Genomic DNA, 11,165 nt, shown 5'->3' on the forward strand with positions numbered 1-11,165 from the left:
CAAAAAAATTATGTCATTGGATTTGAGAAATAAGAGATCCAAATTGAGTGAAACTGTATAAATATCAAATACTGATTTAATCAAAATTATACTAGACATCATTGGAATACATCAAAAGAAGTTCTGTGTGTGTTTTTATGTGTACATGAAAATATGCACAATGGACTATTTTAGAAAGTCACATCTTCCATAGAAGGAAGGAAATAAAAAAAAGAAGGCCATCTAATTTTGGAGGGTCTTTTTGTTGTTGTTGTTATATCAGCAGAAATTGTGAAAAATGTTGAAATAGTTGACTCATATGAAGAGGAATTTGGAAAGTGGAAACAGTGTTATTTTGGTTGTAAGTCTTATAAAATTATTTGATTATTTGTATGTGTTTGATTTATAAAAAGTAAATTTAAAACAACAGAATAAATAAAATACTATATGGCATTAATATACTCAATGATCAAAAAATATATGGAAGAAGGATTCAGAGGATATCAAAAAGATAAATTATGCTACATTTCTTAAACTCTTTGTAAAGATGATGGAAACACTGACAAATTGTAGGCATTATTAGAAAAGTAGAATGAATATATGTATTAAAATATAAGGGTAATCAATCAACTTATAGAAATAGAACACTGACCTTTGCTTCCAGCATTAGATCAGAGGAAAGCATGGTGAGAGCCTCTCCCACTAAAGAACACAGAGTTTCTGGAAAGAAAAAAAATGTTTTTAAGTTTGAGTCCATCCCATTTATTGATTCTTGGTTTTAATTCTTGTGCTATAGGAGTCTTACTAAGGAAGTTGGGGCCTAATTCCACATGATGAAGATTAGGGCCTATTTTTTCTTCTATTAGACACGGAGTCTCTGGTTTAATTCCTAGGAAGAGAAATGCAAATCAAAACTACTCTAAGTTATCATCTCACTCCAGTCAGAATGACAGCTATTATGAACTCAAACAAGAATAAGTGTTGGCGAGGATGTGGGGGAAAAGGTACACTAATGCATTGCTGGTGGGACTGCAAATTTGTTGCAGCCAATATGGAAAGCAGTATGAAAATTCCTTGGAAAACTGGGAATGGAACTACCATTTGACCCAGCTTTCCCTCTCTTCAGCCTATACCCAATTAAAAACAGCATACTATAGGGACACAGCCACATCAATGTTTATAGCAGCACAATTCACAATAGCTAAACTGTGGAACCAACCTAGATGCCCTTCAATAGAGGAATGGATAAAAAATGTGGCATATATACACAATGGAATGGTACTCAGCAATAAAAGCAATAAATAAATGGAGTTGGAGAAGATAATGCTAAGTGAAGTTAGCCAATCCAAAAAAGATAAATGCCGAATGTTTTCTCTGATATAAGGTGTCTGACTCATAGTGGGGTAGGGAGGGGGAGCATAGGAAAAACAGATGAACTCTAGATAGGGCAGAGGGGTGGGAGGGGAAGAGAGGGGGCAAGGGGTTAGCAATGATGGTGGAATGTGGTGGACATCATTATCCAAAATACATGTATGAAGTCTTGAATTAGTGTGAACATACTTTATATGCAAACAGAAATAGGAAAAATTGTGCTCTATATGTGTAATAAGAATTGTGATGCATTCCACTGTCATGTATTTAAAAAATAAAATCAATTTTAAAAAAAGAAAAAAAAATGTTTTTTAAACACAGCATGAGTCTCCACAGAGGGAGGGGAGGTCTACAACTTAATGTTCCATTCCCATGCCCACACTGCACCTGGATTGCTTAAAAGATAAAATGAGAAATATTAGTATGTAGACACTATACCTTAGGCCAGAAACAGCAGAGGGAAGCTTACCTGAGACTTACATAGAGCCAAAACTTTAGAGGAAGTTTCCAAGTCAGTGCCCCTGAGTATCAACAGAAGCAGAAGGAATTCTTACCTGGAGAAAAATGTTCCTCAGTTCAGGTACATGATTAAGATAAAATGGTTGGGGCTAGGGTTGTGGCTCAGCAGTCGAGTGCTCATCTAGCACATGCAAGGTTCGATCCTCAGCACCACATAAAAATAAATAAAAGTAAAATAAAAGTATTGTGTCAAATTACAGCGAAGAAATAGATATTTTAAAAAAATATCAAATGATTGGCTCCATGAACAATGGAAAGACAAATCCTTTGAGTGGGAATCAGAAAAAATAACAAGCTGAAGCAGATTACTGAGAACTGTACGTACTGGAAAATTAATTACAAAAATACAAGGAATTTTTGTATACAAGGAATATACAACAGTCATGTATAAAAATCTGAAGAGATAAAAGGGTTTCCACTACTATAATGATGATCTAGAGTAGGAAATTAGTAAAGCATAGCCTGTGGACCAAATTTGGCTCATGACCTGTTTTTGTGTGGCTTGTAAGCCAAGAGTATTTTTTTTTATTTTAAAATGACTGGAAAAAATGTTTTAAGAATAATATTCAGTAGCACATAAAAATCACAGGAGATTTGATATGCTAAAGCTCTGGGAATTTAAGTAGATATACTTTTCCCAGTTCTTCCTATTAAGCATAACTAATAACCCAAGATATATAACAACAAAAAATACTGAAAGGTGGAGAAAAGAAAGTAGGCCAGCTATGAACTTTTGGACCCTAGCAATGACATGGTGGTTAATTTTTTAGTTTTCTTAGTTTTGTTTATTTGTCTTATATATCCAAGACTTTATGCATACAAAGTCAGCAAATCAGAAGCAACAATGCGCACAGAACAGAGAGGGGCAGGATTGGGAGAGAGAGAGAGAGAGAACACCTTTGTTCTCTTTAGCTGAAGGATCCAGAAAGGGGCAGCCTAGCCAAACAGAAACTTTTAGATAGTAACTGCTCTACTCCAGATAAATTCCAGAGAAAAAATTGTGGTCCCATACCCATTCATGCCAATAAAGGTAGAGTAAGGACCTAGACCTACACCATTGAGAGCCTATAATAAGGTGCCCCAACATCCTCACTGGGGTGATATCAAAGAGGATAAAGTTGGAACCAGGACTTTCAACTTTGCAAGCTTGTATGAACTCCCACGCACCCACCACAATATCAGTAGTGTCAGTAGATATTACATGGAAAATCTAAACATCCTCCCAAACCAAGAATAATGAGATGCCTCTTCCTTTCTCTACTAAGTAGTATCAAAAGAAACACAGTCAAGAATCAGGACTTTCACCATCTCCCAGGAGTACGGAGGCAATCTCCACTGAGGAAGCCATTTGGGGAGCCAGAACACTCATCCTCTCCCAACAATAAAGAGAAGTCCCCCAATTTCATTCCAGCTACCAGTGAAGGTCATGTGGTAAGCTTGGACTTCCACCTTCACCTGGCAGGCAAGATGTGGCACTATCTTTTCTTCTTCTGAAGAGACATCAAAGAAAACTGGCTAAAACAGGTTTAACTATCAATGCTCAATTGAATCTCCAGATCATATGCCAACTGAAAAGTTCAACTCCAAAAGGTTACTTGTTGTCTGATTACATTTATATTACATTCTTTAAAGGACAGAGTTACAGAAATGGAGAACAGATTAGTAGTTACCAGGGAGATTAGGAGGGGACAGGACTGGGAGAGAAGTGGGTGTAGCTATAAAGCAGAAACATGAGGAGTTCCTTATGATGGTTAAAATGTTCTGCACCTTGCAAGTAAGATGTCAATATTTTTTGTGATATTTCACTGCAGTTTTTCAAGATGTTATCATGGAGGAAAACTGGGTAAATACTACATGGATTTTCTATATTATTTCTTATAAATTCATGGGAATTTTTTAATCATCTCAACATAGAAAGCTTAAAATTCAAAAAAGCATGAAACAGTTATGTGAAATTCAAATTTCAAAATCCACAATAAAATTATTTCAGAACACAGCCATGCTAATTCATTTACTTATTGTCCATGGCTACTTTCATGCTTCAATGACAGAGTTGGATAATTATGAGAATTGCAATATAGTCTTCAAAATAAAAAATATTTACTTTTAGGGTCTTAATAAGAAAAGTTTGCTTACCCTGAACTAGATAAAATAAGACCAAAATTCACACTTCAAGTGTAAAAAACACTGATCCACACAAAAGCGTACACACGTATATACATACGAACACATATATTTAAGCATGAGCAATTTACTGCCTAAAATCCATCAGAAAACAAAGGAAATATAATTCTAGCATTCATTGTTTGATTTTTGTTTTGTTTTGTTTTTTGTCCAGAAGATACTTTCTAGGATAAACAATCACAAACCTGAATCATTTCTGTGTATTTTAGATACAAAATCCTGACTAGAGTGAATTCAAGAAAAAAGAAGAAACATTTCTATAAAAGGGAACAAAATGTACTTTTAAAGGCCACTGGTGACTAGGGTGACCTTTTGTTGAGTTTTGCCCAGGATAGTTATGGCTTATGCCTATTGTCCTGACATCATATTTAATACCTCTATTTCTGTTTCAAAAAGGTCTAGAGTAGAAGATAAGTTAAATGGTCAACCTGGCAATTACTTCTCCATTACTACTAAATCCAGTAGACATGTCTCAGTTTTATCCTATTAGACTTATCAATAGCATTTGACAGTCTATCATTCCCTTCCACTAGAAATTCTTCAATGCTGGGATTCCAAGATGTTGTATTCTCTTGTTTCTCTCCTACCTTACTGGTTATGTTTTACAGAATCTTTTGGTAAACTTTTCTCTTTCACATGATCTTTTAACACTGGAAAACTGGTTTACTTCTTATCCCTCTTCTCTACTCCATCTAAACTTACTGCCTTGGTGATTTCATTCAGTCTAATGATTTTTAAATAGCACCTATAGGTGGACGATACCCAAATAGATATATCAAACCCAGACATTACTACTGAACTTCCAATATACACCTACTCAACACTTGCAATGGATCTCTAATGGACATATAAAACTTAACATAAAAAACAGAACTGATATCCCCCTTCTTTCATCTCCAAAGGAAGGAAAAGAGTGAAGAAGGAAGAAGGGGAAAAGGAGGGAGGGATTAAGCAAGGGAAAAATGACAATAGGCCCTGTTACATCTTTAGGTTTCTCCATGTCAGTGAGAAGAATGGCATTCTTCTGGTTACACAAGCCAAAAACTTTGGAGCAATATTTCCTTTTGCTCTTGACATTTCTCTCTCATCATGCAATGCTGCTTTTGCCCAGAGGACATTTTTACCATAGGTAAACAATTATAAGACATATCCATTTCCATGGCTTGTGGGGGAAAAGCCTGAATGGAATGGATTTAAGAGTATAGGAAAGTAAAAATTGTTATCCAAAAAGGAAAAAGACTCTTTTCAAGGTCACAAATGAATATTATCTTATGTCCCATTTTTTTCCAGAATAGTTTTGGTTTATTTTGGCATAAGCTTACCTTTTCAGTTTTAGAATTATCTAGTATAAATAATAATTATATTGCCAGTCTCTTCAAATCCTATTGATTCTTCCTCCAAAACAGATTCAGAATTTAAATATTTGTCACTGGTGCAAGCCAACACGTCTTATCTGCTGCATTTTATCTCTGTTGACCTTGCCTTCAGAACATGTCTTTCTGCTCACAGCCCTCCAAAGACTCTGTGTTTCACTAAATAAACGCCAAAGCTCTTACACAGTTTGAAAAGCTCTACTTAATCTGTGCACCCTTCCCTGATCCTCTTTCACCTCTTACAGTACTTTGTTCCCCCTCATGTAGTCTGTTCCAACAAGACTGGCTTCCTCCATGCCACATGGTTTTTGGGCCTTTGCACTTTTGCCCATCAATCTGCTCAAGATCCACAGTCCATAAAGCTCTTATGGTTGAGATGTGGGAAATGAATCCCAAAAGCACACATATGAGACAGTGCAGAAATATTCATAAGTCAAATGATCAGATTATGAGTGGCATAACCTGATCAGTGAATAATTTGAAAGTACTACTATACTATTGGGTGGTAACTACTGGCAGGTGGGATATGTCTAGAGGAAATATGTCACTGAGGGCATGCCTTTGGGATTTATATTTTGTCCCTGATGCCTCGATCTCTCTGTCTCTGCTTTCTGGCTGCCATGAGATGAACAGCATTCTCCACCACACCTTTCCACCATGATATTCTGTCTCACCTCAGGCCCACAGCAATAGAATTAGCTGATCATGGACTAAACCTCTGAAATTGTGAGCACAAAATACACTTTTCCTCCTCTAGGTTGTGCTGGTAGAGTGTTTTGGTCACAGAGATGAAAAGCGAACACAAAAATTCTGTATATAGTATGTATGTATTCTTTCCTTGCAACAGCAGAAATATCTGTTTTATTCACAGCTATATCCCAAGTGGCCAGACCAATTTCTAGTGTATAACAAGGGCATATATTTGTTAAATGGATAAATAATAAAAGATAACAATTTAAAGACTTTCAAATGACTTTAGAATGATTATATTGACTTGCATTTGCATAACCCAAATATATTTATCTTAATTCATTCTATTCAATGTTTTCTTTACAGAAATAATATGTGCTTAATGAGCATATTTGCTTAATTTTGGTTAATACAAATTCCTAGGAAACTGAAGAAACATATCCAGACTAGGAAGTTTACCATATTAAACTTTAAATAGAAATCCATGCAATTGGTAATAAAACAATGCCATTGCCTTGGAAACTGTTACACTTACATAATTACTTGATATCTCAATCAGATATATACATCTAGATATAGATACACATATAGATATACACAGGTATTAATTATAAGTTAGTCTGCACAGTGGCAGACTTCATGCTCACTATTAAAATTCTTAATACAGGAATGGTGGCAAATTAGAATCTATGTCTAACATAATATGTCATATTCTTCCACAATGCAAGCACACCAAAAGATTAATATGAACTGGATTTGTAGGAGCAATTAACATGAATTGATAGAAGCATGATCAGGTAATGGTGTAAGGAAATCAAATTGTCACCAAGGTTGCCAAACAGTAAATTGCATCATACTTACAGCAAAATTTGCAGATAAATAATACTGAAAATAGAAGAATAAATCATTGAACTCTTTTGAACTAAAAAAGCATTTTTTGACTTTGCAAATAATGCAAATGTTATCTTCATTTTTTATATACTTTAAAATAGTACATGAAAGGAAAAGCTGAGAGGAGCAATCGGAATAAATATGGCTTAATCAAATGAGTATGTCCTTAGGGATGCTGTGTTAGTCAGCTTTTCCTTGCTGTGACCAAAATATCCAACAAAAAAAGGGACACTGTGTTAGTCAACTTTTTATTGCTGTGACCAAAATACCTGACAAGAACAACTTAGAGTAGGAAAAGTTTATTTTGGACTCATGGTTTCAGAGGTGTAGTCCATGGTTTGCCCACTCCATTGCTCTGAACTTGAGGTAAGGGCACAGCAGAGGAAATCTCCTCTTCTTGTAGTGTCTGTGAAGCAGAGAAAGGGGCCATGGACAGATAAGGTTCAGGCCACATCACCAGTGACCTAATTTCTCCATCCATGCCCCACCTGCCTACAGTTACCACACAGTAGTCCATTCAAATTAATCCACTAATGAGTTTACAGTTCTCATAATCTAACCATTTTATTGCTGAACATGCCTGCATTTCCTAACACGTGAGTTTGTCAGGGGTCATTGAAGAACCAAACCATAACAGACACTACCTTATGTCCAGTAATAAGCAACAGAGAACTAATAGGGACTTAAAAACATATAAGGTTCAATCCCTGGTACAAAAAAAAATTGTTTCAGGCAATGAGAGGTCTGAGGGTAGTTAATTCAATGTTTTAAAAGTGGTTTAATTAAGCCTTTAGAGAAAGATCATTCCATTCATCCCTTCCACATCATTATTATATGAGGCTTCATCTACCTACTTGCCATCTCAGATATACATACACACACACACACACACACACACACACACACACACGTATTAATTGTAAGTCATTCTACACAGTGACACACTTCTTGCTCACTGCTGAGCAATCTCAATATAGAAATAATGACAAATTGGAATCTATTTCTAACAAGATGCAAGATGTCTGCTCTACCCTAATCTCATATCCACATCCAGACAGGAAGAATGAAGAAGAAAAAAGATACAGGTACTAGCAGTAACCATATCAAGAGATCAAAGACTCCCCAAATCCCTGGCTGACATCCACTAAACTCATTGAATGGAACTGTTTCACATGAACACCTCAGCAAAAAAAAAAAGTCTTGGCAGACAAGTGTTCTTAGGTGACACTTTGTCAAAGAAACTTGGGGTTCTATTGGTAAGGAAGTAGGTAAAACACATATTTAATAGGCAACTAAGAGCAGATATGCTGATGAAGTATAGAAAGAGAAGAGAAATTGGTAGAAAATAGAGCTTTGAGAAACAACAGCCTAGTCCCAGATAAGAAAGCTGCTGAGTGGTAGCTTCAACTATCACAAGATGTTTATCCGATCACACCTTGTTCCTGGAACCCAAGCTGACTGGATATAAAGAAGATGGATGCAAAATGAAGGCAGAGATGCTAAGTTTTTAATCTTGCTTTTAGCTACCCATGAGACATATGTTGGCAAAAGTGAAGAATATTAACTCCTTGTTACAATTCCCCCATCTTTTGTCCATTCCTCAATCTTGAGGGAACTAGCCCCATCAGCCAATCTGGCTCTGTAAATATTTTTGGTCCAGTAATAACTAGTCTTTCAGCAATCACTGAAGATATATACAAAAAGAGACAGATTATTAAGCATAAAAGTAGAAATACCATCATAAATTATAAAGAAGAATATGAAAGTCAAAGTCTGAAGATATCCAACTAAATAAACTCTGTACAGGGTTGTCTCTCCTTCTAAAAAGTTCTGTGAGTATGTAATACTGAAAACTCGTATTTTGGGTCTGAAAAAATAGTTATTTCCTTGTTTTTATCTAAATAGATGGTCCTTATCTAAGCTATGAATTCAATATTCTGTGTGGAGGTGCCTGGCCAAAGGGCTTTGGTATTAGCCAATCACACAAAAACAACCTCTTCTCCATAGTTTTTGGGCTTTACTTACTTTTGGTAGCACTGACACAAATGCACATTTCAAGTGATATTTGAAAGGGCCACTATCTTTCCCTTTAAATTGTCCATGCATGATTGCTCTTTGACTTTTCTTTTACTCTCATATTAGTACATTTGTCTTTGGTCATATTTCCCTGTTGGGTATCAAGACCAATTAGGTAACATCTATGTTGGTCAAAATTAATCTCTTTATCCTACTGCTAAAATCAGTTGAGACTCCTCAGGGGTTATTTTGGAGAACTTGTGAGAAGCCACTTGGCTCTTCAGTCTTTTTCTCTACCAGTTATGCCAGCTTCCAGATAGGCCAGGGTCTTGTTGGCCACAGGTGGCTTTTCCTAGCAATGTTAGGGACATTTGTCTCTTCAATGACCTCCTCTTTGCAGAATGTATACTGGTTGGACTTCCTATCTCTTGGGTTCTCACAATCCCCCAGGATTAGGAAGTCAGGTGACTCACTGGAGTTGCAGGGCCCTTACAGGGGTCACATAATTCCCTGGGGCCTGGCTGACCTTGAAAGGCAAGGGCAAAAATATTGGCTACTTTTTTAAGCTTTTTTATTTTCCTTGACTTTAGTTTCCAAATCTTGGAAAGCAAATTAGGAAGCCAATTCTACCAGTCTTGAAGTGAGAGTAATTAATTTTAATTTTTTACAACTATAGTTTTATAAGTACCCCTTCCATTTAACTGGAGTCAGTGTTAGTACTGGCAGTCAGTATCATATCCTATTTATCCTAAAGGTGATGGTTTATTCCCTTAAATTAACTTAGGTTATTTTGTAAGAAATTGTACTTCTGCAAAACATGAAGAAGCAACAGTTATGAAATATACAAAATTAACAAGAAATATACAAAAAGAAATCTTATATTCAATTCATATAATAGCTCTGAACCATGAAACACAATTTTATAATAACACTATTATATCTTTGATATCTACTTAGCTTCTACAAAACCTATAATTTATCAACTCAAACAAATTATAGGTTCTATTTTTTAAAGACCTTTTTACAATCTTTAAATACCTCTTATAATTTACCCAAACCCTTACTTATTTTTGTATTATATTTCTTTCTATTTTTGGATCACAGTCATCTTTACCAAAAAAAAAAAAAAACTTTGTCCTTTTGAGCAGAATATTAAATGAGCTTAACTTTAGCTTACTTTGGGGCCATCCTAATATGGAGCAGGGCAAAAAGGCAAAGCCTTACTCCATAAGTGTGGCTGGCGTTTTGACATTTGAAGCTTATCTTTGCTCCCTTTTAAAACAGTCTACGTACAAGTATAAGAAAAGAAAGTTCACACATTGTTTTCTGAGTCTGTCTGAATATCAGTTAACATAATAGTACCACATCTGAAATGCGAATCAAATAGAAAGCCTAAGAGAGCTCTTAATTTCTTTCCCTGTAGAAAAAGCTATAAAATGTTTCCAAGTTCCACAATGCCAACCTTTAAAACAAATCATGTTCTCCTTATTAAATTTCCAAAATTACAATTAAATTTCCACTCCAACATAAAGAGCAATATAATTCTTCACATGTAAATTATTGATAACAGGTTACTTTCATCCGGTTATGAAACATTAAGTAACATAAATAAATGCCCATCTAAATTTGCTATTTTTATATAAGCCTGAAAAAGGCTATCACTACTAACAAATTTTAGTTTGGAGGACACCAGTTTGATAAAATACTCTCACAGACTTTACATTTTTAGAATGGTTGTACATTTGGAGAACATGAATATTTTAACATACAAAGAAGCCAGTGATAATTAGCATCACAGTTACACAGATGTCCCTAGATTAACACAGCTCCAACTTTGAAAGTAAATTTCAGAATTCACGACTCCATAAGATAACTATAATGACAGGTTCACACAGTTAAAAGCAGTGATAAAAATAAAGATAAGCTTAGACCTCTTATAAGTATTACTGTATGTTCAAGTGCATCTCATGTATAAAATAACAAATGTTTATTTAATCAAGGTAAATAGATGTAAATGCCAAAAGTTTCACTGACTATTTTATATGTTAAGGTACAGATAGACACATACCTTGTATAGAAGAGAGCATTCATTGATTGCCTTGCCCATATTAAACCTACAGAGGTTTAATTTTACAAACTTTT

The sequence above is a fragment of the Callospermophilus lateralis genome, chromosome 4 (genome assembly GCF_048772815.1).
Source record: "Callospermophilus lateralis isolate mCalLat2 chromosome 4, mCalLat2.hap1, whole genome shotgun sequence".
Lineage (NCBI taxonomy): Eukaryota > Metazoa > Chordata > Mammalia > Rodentia > Sciuridae > Callospermophilus > Callospermophilus lateralis.